The sequence below is a fragment of the Apium graveolens genome, chromosome 4, assembly GCF_009905375.1.
Source record: "Apium graveolens cultivar Ventura chromosome 4, ASM990537v1, whole genome shotgun sequence".
In the NCBI taxonomy this organism is placed as follows: domain Eukaryota; kingdom Viridiplantae; phylum Streptophyta; class Magnoliopsida; order Apiales; family Apiaceae; genus Apium; species Apium graveolens.
Window position 1 is genome coordinate 12765873 of NC_133650.1, and position 11416 is coordinate 12777288.

The 11416-nt window shown below is 36.9% G+C and overlaps 1 long non-coding RNA gene across 4 annotated transcripts; it reads left to right on the forward strand.

Annotated features, from left to right (window-relative positions):
* Positions 1-553: 553 nt before the first annotated feature.
* Positions 554-9466, forward strand: LOC141716668 (uncharacterized). 4 transcript variants are annotated; one of them, XR_012573287.1, is made up of 8 exons: positions 554-812; positions 1558-1638; positions 1722-1818; positions 1903-1970; positions 2197-2416; positions 3221-3381; positions 3455-3554; positions 9224-9466. It is a non-coding gene; the product is annotated as an uncharacterized LOC141716668 (long non-coding RNA). The 4 variants fall into 4 exon arrangements; XR_012573288.1 differs by having other exon boundaries at positions 2200-2416; positions 3203-3381; XR_012573285.1 differs by having other exon boundaries at positions 2200-2416.
* Positions 9467-11416: the final 1950 nt, after the last annotated feature.

An 11416-nucleotide genomic window follows, 5' to 3' on the forward strand; every position in this document is an offset into this window, starting at 1 on the left:
TAAAATTTTTAGTTTTGGTATGAGGTGCCACCATTTATTTATGTAAGTAAAGAATAAACTAATTACATTACATAACACTAATGACTAATGCAAAGTTAAAACATCTATGGTTTGAGGGTTTCTATAATTTATGGTGCTAATACGTTTCCTTCTAAATCAGTGTCCCCAAGACCTCCGGTGTAGAGACCCATAGCAGGTTCTCAGGTTCCTTATTGTCCTATTGAAAAGAGACTGTCTGACACTACTAGAAAAAGTAGAATATACATCGCCTCTTTGACATCGATTGATGTTATCACCAATGTAAAAAGTGTTTCTTTATATCAACTTATGTTATAAGTTTGTTTTAAAAAATGATTCGTTACGCCATCTATTTCCCTTCCTTATCCAAATATTTCATTCCCTCTTAAAACACCCCCCGTTTTTTATCTTCTAAAATTTTAAGTACTCATTTCCCCTCTCCTTTTTTTAACTTTACACTAAACAAATTGAAATCAAAATTACACATATGCAGATCTAAAAACTTAAAACTAAAAATGAAAAAGAATAACTTTCATCTCTTCGAGTCTAGAAGAACAACTCTCTCTCCAAAAAAACTTCCCCCTCTCTCTCTTGATATTGTGCTCTACGGAAGGCTCGCTGGTCCCTCTCGACTGCTCTCTTTGTGTTCTTCTGCTTTCTCTGCTCGCTCTGCTCTCTCTTTTCATCGGAGTTTGAAAAGGACGGAGGTTGAATTGGGTTTAAAGGTTAAATATGTGAAAATTAAAGCTCAAATCAGAGTTTAAAGCTCAAGTCATAGGTCAATCTTGAATTAAGTAAGCTTGAAACCCTAATTTTTATTTTGGGGGTTTCAGTTTGAACCCTAGTTTTTTAATTAGTTGAATAATTATTTGAATTGAGCTTGTTAATCTTTTTCTAAGTTGAGTAATTGTTTGAATTGTTTAAATATATTATATATGTCGTGTGTGTTGTTTTTAGCTAATCTTGTGTCTGTTGCTGAGATTCACTGAGTTATTATTAATGTATATATATGTGTGTATTTATGTGTTTATTTTGTGTTATTTATCGGCTGATGGGTAGATAGGCATCATCCCCTGCTTCAGCAACTGTGGTCTTGAGGTTTTTGATCGATTTAGCAAAAATATGTCATGTATTTTCTTCCATGGTGTAATGATGCTTGGGTAGCCAAATGGCCGTCTACCTTATTTTTTTTGGTGGAGAAGGGAGTAGAAACAACTATGGATGTAGCGGAAATTCACAAATAAACTCGAGAAAAGATGCATTTAGTAAAAGGGATTAACCACTGTGCTCATTGGAGTTAATGTCGTGTGAGTATTAAGTTTTCTGTTGCATGTTGAATATAGTTTATATTTTCCCTAGTCCTCAGACATACGAAGCTTCTTAATAGTTTTTGTTTCTTTTTGTTACGCCATTATCTCACTTTGTGCTTGTACTCATGCTGGCCCTATATTATAAGTTCACTTTGTGCTTGTACTCAGATAGTCTTCTATTTTCTGATATGCAATTCCTTAACTATATTTAAATTGCATATACTTGCAGATTAATAGTCTGATTGACAGAGGACTACTGTGGAGACTTGTGACATCTTCATTTTTGCATGCAAATATCGGACATCTCCTGGTCTAATTATATATCTGTGCACACAATTATAATATGGCAACTATTTTATAGTGTGTGTATTAAGAGGAGTTTGCTTTTTTCAGATAAATTGTTATTCGTTAAACTCTATTGGTCCGACAGTGGAGAGACTTAGTTGTCGTGGAAGATATATGGAAGTTTATGTCACCTCTGCAGTTGCAGGTAACCACGGATAAATTATGTATCATTTCGCTTACATTGGTAGTACTTCAACTATTATCTGATTAAATTATTACTATGAATTAGGTACATCAATGAGTTATTGGTTCTGTAAAGCACCAGCAGTTGGTGCATCTGGAGCAATTTTTGGATTAGTAAGTTGTCTTCATTCCTACTGTCTAGCACATGTATGAAACTATATATGTCATAGTACATAAGATATCTATTTTAAGAGCATCTTAGTTGCATCACTTGAAGAATAGCATGGAATATGATAGTTCAATATCATATTTTGCAACCATCATTTATCTAATTATATTTGCTGCTCCTCTTCCTTCTTGAATCGACTTTTCTCTGATTCCGTGTTTATCTATCTTAAAGCAGCGAACAAACAACTACATTAGTTGCAACATTGGATGGTACCATTCATTTAGTGGATCCAAAGTCAGAGAAAGTACTATGGTCTCAGTCAACAGGGGCACCAATCTATATATCATATCACACCCCTGTCAACCATAATGAATCTGGACCTGGTGCTCTTCACTATATGTATTGTGAAGATGACTGGATATTTTATGAGGACACTGAGATTGGCAGAATGGTATGTCCTCTTAGTCTTACTTCTGCCGCTTTGTAATTCTGGATCAAACACCTGTATAGAACCTTAATATCTGATTTCTAACACTGTTTAATGGAAAATTCGGGCCTGCTACAGATGATATAACATTATGAGTATATGTCGGTACTATGCCACAGTTTGCCCAACATTACACCTATCACAGAATCACCCATGCTCTACTAGTAGGATGATGCCTGTTTGTCTTAAAATAGGTGTGTGCATGTATGTGCAGACTTTATGTGTGTAGATATATCATATGTCGATCTGTAGTGGTCACTCCACACTGCTACAAGACATACTTTACTACATCAGATTTTCAGTCTTCGTGTTTCACTTTGTTGCCTAGTGTCGCGCTAATGCACAATAATAGCCCAGGCTGAGGCTGGCAATGCCAGACTTAATAATATTAGATAAGTCTTGACAATGTCCTCTAGGCCAGACTGAGCTGGGTCTATCCGAAAATTTTAATTTCTATTATTACTTGTATCCTAATGTATATTATCATTATTTCAAAAAGAAACACATTACATGCAAGTTTTTTATGGTTTAAGTGAATTTGTAACGAGAGAAGGGAAGATAAATCACAAAACTATGACTTATAGTTTGATTGTTAATTTACATGTGTTAAACGCCTAACATATAGTAATTTAAAGTCTTCAAGAGAGTCCATAACCTATGCTGTGTTAATTTAATATTCTTTTTCTCAATTTAACTTGTGTTATTCATGGCTTTCTCATATATTCCAATTGTTCTCCTGATTAATATTAGTGTGTTTGCTACATTTAGCAATGCTGCTGGTCATCACATTAGGCCACCATCGCCTGGCTACTGGCCCAGTTCAAAGTTCAGGTCTATGACCTTTTATAAAGGGTATCGAAACCTCGGGGGTCCTAATCATCAAAGGGTCGATAACAAAGCTCTCACCATTTAGCTCGATAGAACCTCAGGTACCAGACTATACATCATATTTAAAATATGCCTGAATTTAGTATGATCTTAATATAAATTTGTACATGCAAGGAGTGGATTCAAGTCTGTGAGACCTTTTCAATCATGGTATTTCGGTGCCTCGATCACACTCCAACCCGGGTACACTGTGGGGGTGATCACTGCGTTCAATGTGAGTACTTTTACTTGCTGCAGAATTATAAATTTGTTGATTTGTTTTGTTTCTCGCGGTTCTCATTTTAAGTTCAGATAAATCACAAAACGATGACTTATAGTTTGATTGTTAATTTACATGCCGTGTTAAGCGCCTAACATACAGTAATTTAAAGTCCTCAAGAGAGTCCATAAACTATGCTGTATGTTAGGTCCATACAGCACTGTAAAAACAGAACTATATATTTGAACTCTTTAACACAAGTAGATAAATTTGAAGAGCTTAATATGATACTCAGCTTCTTATTCAGCCAAAGAGATTACAAGAAGTACTTAAATAGAAACAAGAGTTGCTAGTTCCTACAAAATAGCGACTACATTCCTACTCCTCATCTACTACTCCACGATCCTATAAAACAGGAAACAAACACCTAACTAAGCCTTAGCTGCAGTCCTGACTTAACAACTGATTTATTTAAATACAAACTTCAAAATACGAAAACCAAATTTAAATTAAAACCAACAAATACCCCCTTAATCTAAATTTGGTTTCTGCAACTTCTTCATGCCAAGCAGTGCCCGTAGCCTCTCGAACTTGACAGTGGCCATAGCTTTAGTCAACACATCTGCACGCTGATTTTCAGTTCCAATATGCTCAACCTTTATCTCACCCCGCTCAACACATTCACGAATAAAATGGTATCGTATATCAATGTGTTTGCTTCTCCCGTGAAACACAGGATTCTTAGCTAAATCGATCGCTGACTTGTTGTCTATGTATAAGACTACAGGACCTACCTTCTCCCCTGTAATATTTCCCAGCAAATTTCGTAGCAGCCGCTGTAGCTGCAATAAATTCTGCTTCACATGATGATAGAGCTATGCAGCGCTGTTTCTGAGACACCCATGTAATCAAGCTCTCATTTAAATAGAATGCCATTCCCCGAGTAGATTTTCTATCATCTATTTGCCCCGCTAGATCACTATCAGAGTACCCCGACAATATGTTATTTCCACTTCCCTTTGAATAAATCAGACCAAAACCAAGCGTACCTTTCAAATAACGGAGAATTCGCTTCACTGCATTCCAGTGCATGACCGTGGGTCGCTCCATGTAACGGCTTAAAATTCCAACAGCATAGGAGATATCTGGTCGCGTATGAACCAGATATCTCAGACCTCCCACAACACTTTTAAACTCAGTTGAGTCTACTGGTTTTCCATTCACATCCTTGTGCAGCTGTAATGTTGGCTCCATTGGATATTTCGTAGGCTTACATTCGCCCATACCACACCTCTCTAGCAGTTTCTTTGCATGTGATGTTTGCTTCAGCTCGATGAACTCCTTTCCTTGGCTCACTTCTATTCCGAGATAATGAGACAATCTGCCAAGATCACTCATATCAAATATATGACTCATCTGTTCCTTAAACGATTTTATAAGTGATAGGTCGGTTCCTGTAACCAACAAGTCATCTACATATACTCCAATTATCACTGTTTCATTGCCTACCCGCTTCGTATATACTGCATGCTCATATGGGCATTTAGTGATGCCCAGACTTTCCAAACACTTGTCTAACTTGGCATACCAGGCCCGTGGAGCCTGTCGAAGTCCATACAACGCTTTCATTAACTTGTACACCATCTGTTCCTTGCCCGTTTGCACAAAACCCTCTGGTTGCATAACATATACATCTTCTTGTAGATCACCATTCAAAAAGGCTGACTTAACCTCAAGATGGTGGACTTCCCAGCAGTTTTTTGCTGCTAACGCCAACAATAAACGCACAGTTTCAAGACGGGTACTGGCGCAAATACCTCCTCAAAGTCAACTCCCTGTTTCTGCACATATCCTTTTACGACAAGCCTCGCTTTATGTTTCACCACGTCTCCTTCCATATTTTTCTTTAATTTGTAGACCCATTTTAAACCTATTGGTTTCTGGCCAGTGGGAAGCTCGACTAACCGCCATGTATTGTTTCTTTCAATAGCTTCTATTTCGGTTCGCATAACGTCATTCCAAGCCTGTTCTTTTGTGGCCTGAGTATATGTAACTGGCTCCTCGACCCCCAAAAATAACAACTACTCATCCTCTGCCTCTATATCTTCTGTCGTGCCATAAATTGAAGACAACTTTCTGAAACGTTTTGGTCTGCTGCTTGCACCTGATGTCTGAGAGCTACTGCTACCTGTCGATATTGATCCATCTGATGGGAGTGCCTCACTCGACTGGACTGATATAGTCTGGGTAACTGGTGTTGCAGGTTTTTCAACCTCCTCTGTGTTAGCTTCACTAGAACTTTGTTCATGGGGCGTGTCGATAGTAAAGAACTGAGTATGGGCTTCATTTGTTTTGCCCATGATGTTCCAAGCCCACGATTTTGACTCCACGAACTTTACATCTCTGCTCACAGACACCTTCTTTTTGTCTGGGTCATACAGACGATGGGCTTTTGTGCCGGGTTCCCGTCCAAGGTACACAACATACTGACTGCGATCATCCAATTTTTGAGTATGCACCGATGGTACCTTCATATACGCACAACAACCAAACACTCTGAGATGAGAGATATCAGGTTTACGCCCTTTCCAAGCTTTATAGGGTGTGTGGCTTGACAGGGCTCGTGTAGGCAATCTGTTTAGCACATATACTAAGTGCCTTACAGCTTCCCCCCAGAATTCTGACGGTACGCCCTTCTCCTTTAAAAAACTTCGTGCCATGGCTACAACTGTTCTATTTCTTCGTTCCACCACACCATTCTGTTGTGGAGAATAAGGAGCAGTATATTGCCTAAAAATTCCAGCATCTTCACAGAATTTTTTAAATTCCAGGGAACAAAACTCACCACCTCTATTAGTACGAAGAGTTTTAATTTTCTTGTCTGACTCTGTTTCAACCAGTGCTTTAAATCTTTTAAAACCTTCAAAAGCTTCATCTTTTGTTGACAAAAAGAAAACCCACATCATACGACTGAAATCATCGACTAAAAGTAAGAAGTACCTATTTCCAGATGGGGTCGGTGGAGAGATTGGTCCGCATAAGTCACCGTGGACCAGCTCTAACCCTTTGCTAGATGCATAGCTTGACTGAGAGGGAAACAGAGTCCGTGTTTGCTTCGCCATGAGACATCCCTTGCATATTTCAGTACGTTGAAGCAATCTGGATAAACCTACAACCATATCATTTTCCTTCATGATGGACATTGCGTTAAAATTGATGTGGCCTAGGCGACACTACCATAGCCATGACTCTTCTTCCATCTTTGTATTTTGTGTAAATAAGCAGGCACCTGGTAACTCTTCCAGCATAATTTTATACAGCCGATTCACAGACCTCTTAACTTTCATCAACGCCCTCCCATCTTTCTCATAAACCCACAATAGATCACCAAGCATTACCACCTTGTTACCTTCTTCCGACATCTGTCCAAGACTTATAATATTGTTGCACAGGCATGGAATATAGAATACATTAGCAAATATTCTTTCTTCTCCATTTTTACACTTAAAAAGTGATTGACCCTTTCCCTTTTATATTCACGGTTGACCCGTCTCCAAACTTTACCTCACCTGTTATTCCTTCATCCAGCGTCGAGAATTTTGTTTTATCTCCGGTCATATGATTACTAGCTCCATTGTCCAAGTACCATACTTGTGACGTTCTCTTCGCTATTGGGTTTGTCTCCAATCTTGGGATTACTTTCTCCTCGTTCAGCAACACCATTTGTGTCTTACTTTCATCTAGCTCAGACAACAATAATGCAGGCTCGTCATCTTTGATTTCCACCAGATTTGCTTCAGACTTTTGATTTCTTTCTCGACGAGGCCTCCTGCAATCTGCAGCATAATGCCCAAGCATATTACAATTGAAACACGTCACAGTGCTTTTGTCTCGACTCATGCCTTTGAAACCACGACCACCTCGCCAATTGTTAGTCCCATCAGTGTTGCATGTACGTTTTAGCCAGTCCTCCCGTATGAGTAAAAGTTTAGTGTCATTTTTCTCACGCCTGGACCACTCCTCCTCTGTCAACAACAACTTACTCCCTGCTGTCTCATTCTGCCCTTTCAATCTTTCCTCATGAGCTTGAAGCGAACCAACGGTCTCTTCAACTGTCATTTTCTCTAAATCTCCAAACTGCTCGATTGTTGAAGCTATTTGGAGAAATCTGGACGGAACCGCTCGAAGCAATTTCTTAACAACATATGATTCATGCATTTCCTCTCCTAAAGCTCGAATGGTAGACACCAGACCATTGATCTTCATATAAAAGTCATCAAGTTGCTCACCATCATTCATCCGTAAAGTCTCGAACTCCGCCTTAAGTGTCTGCACTCTGGCCTTCTTTACACGATCAGCTCCCTGGCACATGACTTTAGTGGCTTCCCACCCTTCTTTGGCTGTTTTCTTTTCAGCGATGGATAATAACATGTCCTCAGGTATGCCCTGATAAATCATGGCCAAGGCAATCTTGTCACTCTTCTCATCTTTGGGGTCAGGCGCTTCTATCACATTCCATACTCCCTGGGCCTGCATAAACACTCTCATTTTTAAAGCCCACGCCGTGTAATTTCCCTTTGCCAACATTGGGTAAGTTAGCCCAAAAGATCCACCTTTGTTTTTCCCGTTATCCATCTTACAGTGCTGTCTCGAGAGTACTCTGAATATATGAGCTCTGATACCAAATGTAAAAACAGAACTATATATTTGAACTCTTTAACACAAGTAGATAAATCTGAAGAGCTTAATATGATACTCAGCTTCTTATTCAGCCAAAGAGATTACAAGAAGTACTTAAATAGAAACAAGAGTTGCTGGTTCCTACAAAATAGCGACTACATTCCTACTCCTCATCTACTACTCCACGATCCTATAAAACAGGAAACAAACACCTAACTAAGCCTTAGCTGCAGTCCTGACTTAACAGCTGATTTATTTAAATACAAACTTCAAAATACGAAAACCAAATTTAAATTAAAACCAACAAGCACCTAACATGTTGTGTTTAAATATAGGCATTTTAATCCCAGGAAAATGGACCCTAAATCACTTGTCCATTGCTAGGCCAACATTTTCCATACTTTAGTAATTTTGACATGGACGGGGTTTTTGGGGTGGGTCGGACCCTGTGCATGTCTTCACAGGTTATTAAAATTGGAAAAAAAATCCGAAAAACTACTTTTTAAGGCAAATTGTACTAAATTATCAACTCACAGCTTCAGGCATCCTCATGTTTCATGCTCCCTAAAGCATATAAAATGTAGCTATTTGATTATTGATTTCAAACTGTCAACTTTGTTTTTATAATTCGTTCTTTTTATTGTATGAAATTATGCTTTAATATGTTTTCTGTTGGCAGAAAGTAGATAATGAATAGTATTTTCTACTTTAACATCTTCCCGTAGAACGAATGTATGTTACCATCTCAGGATTCTTGAGTTAATTCTTAAACCTCTTTAAATAGTAAATACATTTGGGATCTGATTTTTTTTCATTATGAATAAAGTAATATTTGTTTAGTTTTTTTTTGAACTCATACTATCAGAGGTAAGTTATCCGCTTACTTGCTTATCCTGCTAGTGAAAGATCCAGTATCAGAGGTAAGTTATCCGCTTACTTGCTGCATTAGTATTATATTTTTTTGGCATTGTATTCAAACTTTTGCTGGGTATATATTTTTCCAGGATTTTGTATTCATGGACTCCATTAAATGAAAAGTAGTCATAGTTGATGAGAGAGAGGTTGTCACGATATGTTGCGGGTGACGGCAAATCAAGCTCTTCCAAGTTTTTAGAGTTTTGGGTTCCTTTTATAAATGCAATGTGTAGTTTGAGCAGTACTGTGATACTCTTCTAGTAGAATAAATGGATGGATATATGTAGTATTTGATGTTTGGATTCGATGAATCTGTTGTACCGGATGTTTGAATATTGGTTATTAGATTTATAGATAACTAGTATTTTGCAGCAATTGGTTTTGGTGGTTCATTGATTTGGCAAATTTTTGGTATCTATATTTTTAAAATGTGCATTAATAAAATAGGTACATATATCATTACAGTGGAAAACGATGTCTGTCAAAGCTTAATACATCAGATTTAGTTGAAGATTGACATCAGTAACATCGATTAAAACCAATGTTAAATACTACAAAAAAAAAATCTTAAAACAGAAAACCAATGTTATTAAACTTTATAGACATCGAGTTGTCATCAATAGATATCGGTTCAAAATAAATAATCGATGTCAATAGTTATATTTACATCGATTTATCTTGCAAACTGTTGTTACTGTTATTAGTAACATCAGTTTAATGGGTAAATGAAAATATTTTACTTATCTCACATATGTATAAATTGATAAAAATATCATATTATTATAATATATGAAGATTAGATATGCATTTGAAATTTAACATCTTTAAAAACTGATGTTATACGTCTTCTTTAACATTAGTTTAAAATCGATGTTAAAATGGGGGGTCTTTAACATCACCCACGAAGACATCAGATTTTTTTGTTCATAGACATCGGTTTTTAGCCGATGTCTATTCTACTTTTTCTAGTAGTTAACATTGGTCACCTATTGAGGCAAGCACTTTTAAAGTCTGGGGCCAAAACTATTTAAGGTGAGAGCAAACCATATATCTTGTTTAAGCTATATATGTTTCCTCATATTAGTCGTAGTGGCGTATGGAATTCTAATTTAGCGAATGGGTTTCTCAAACTGTAAGACTTTAATTGTACTCCCAACTATTGACAGGGATAAAAAGAAAGAACCTGCCGCAAATCATGCTCCATTTTCTCCTTTCGGCGTTGATGTGTTTGTATCTCAAAAAAGATTGACCATATTGCACGCTTTGTGGAACTTCCCGTCATTGAGTCATCTGGAAACGTTCCTCCAATCCTCATGGTGAAACTTCAGGTTTATTTAGTTCCTAGATTTATTTATTAAACATATTATTTTGGTGAATCCTAGTCTCTCCTTTTCTTCTTAAAAATGAGCAATTTTAAAACATCATAAATTATATTACTGAAGTTCCAGTCTAGAAAATGGAAACTCTTGATGTATGTATTAAATTGCCATATTATATAACTGACTGTATTGTCATGAATCTACATCCATATATATATGAACAATATTTAGATATTTGTATTCTGTCCCAATCTTTCGTGTTCAGATACCACTATATCTGGTGACAATATTTCAAAATGATTATGATGGAGAAGGAATGAGTTATGTTCTGTACTTCAGGTTATCAGAAAGTTATTCGAAAGAAATGCGACTACATTTCCAAGAAAGTATTTTGGTAAGATCTCCAACTTAAGACTTCAGTTGTTACACTAGCCTTTGCATTTTCACCTTTATACATAAATTTTCGGGGACAGAGGATAATTGATGATGAATCAGAAACGGTCAAGGGTTTTGCTTTGGACACAGTTGCACCATATATGGAAAGATTAAAGATGTTGGGTCGAATAGCAAATATGGAGGACATTAACTTGAGTGCAACTGAAAAGAAGCTTATGAATGCTTACAATGAAAAGCCTGTACTTTCGCGTCCTCAACATAAGTTTTACTCGGTAAAGTTTTTTTAGTATTTTCCATTTGTAGTCTGCTTGAATAGAAACAATGTGCTATACTTATCCCATATGCCATTCTCGTGATTCTTGCATTGGATTTTTCTGAAATATTTCAATTACTAACTGTACATCCTCTGAATCATTCCTCATTTTCCATATTCATATATGATAATATAATAGTTAGTAACTAAAGACACATGCATCTTCTTACACTTGCATCAATCTAGAAGCAAATTAGCTCAAATTTGTTATTTAGAAAATATTACTGCAGTGTGACAGATATTCAAACAAGTTA